Raw genomic sequence first — 856 nt, forward strand, 5'->3', positions numbered from 1 at the left:
AAAGGTAGATTTGGAGAGGAGAGGCATCATACATCACTAACTGGCACACTCTCGAGTATTCCTGGCTCTTCTATCCAGACACCCTCTCTAGATAACAACAGGATCATGCTAGCCTGTTGGACAGGCAGTCGCCAAGCTGTGCAGCAATGAAGCCAGCACCAGGGGTCAAACTATTTACACAGACTTTCAACTAGTCCCACTTCAGGCTACTTTTATCCCTACATCCAGACCTACCGAAGGTCACGTTCATGACCATCTGGGGGTCTTTTGGAGGCAGGGGGAAATACTAAGTTGCTTCTTGGCATTCCCCACTGCTTGTCCAGTCAGGTTTCTGGGGTCTGCTGAGGTTGCTTTCCTGCTCCAAATGTTACTGTTGGTTGTCTCCTGTTCTTTGAGGCTTTATAAATCAGTAAATATACCTTTTAGAGTAATTTTAACTTAAAGCAAGGTAGCAAAGGTAATACAGAGAATCTCCTCAAACTCTTCGTCCTAAAAGTGCTATCTTCCATCACCACTGCACCTTGATCACAACTAAGAAGTCAGCGAGCACACCACTGCTAACAGACTTCACCAGTTTCCCACTGATGTCTTTAATTTTGGCTGTGCCAGGTCTTCCCTGCTGTGCAGGCTTTTCTCCAGTTGCAGAGGATGGGGGGGTACTCTCTAGTTTTGGTGCACAGGCTTCTCACCATGGTGGCTTCTCTTCATGTGGAGCACAGGATCAATAGATGTGGTGCTCTCAGGCTTAGTTGCTCTGTGGCATGTGGGATATTCCCAGGCCAGGAATTGCATTGGCAGGTGGATTTTTTTTTTCACCACAGAGCTGAAGGGGAAGCCCCAACTGATGTCTTTTTAC

The sequence above is a fragment of the Oryx dammah genome, unplaced genomic scaffold (genome assembly GCF_014754425.2).
Source record: "Oryx dammah isolate SB20612 unplaced genomic scaffold, SCBI_Odam_1.1 HiC_scaffold_10, whole genome shotgun sequence".
Lineage (NCBI taxonomy): Eukaryota > Metazoa > Chordata > Mammalia > Artiodactyla > Bovidae > Oryx > Oryx dammah.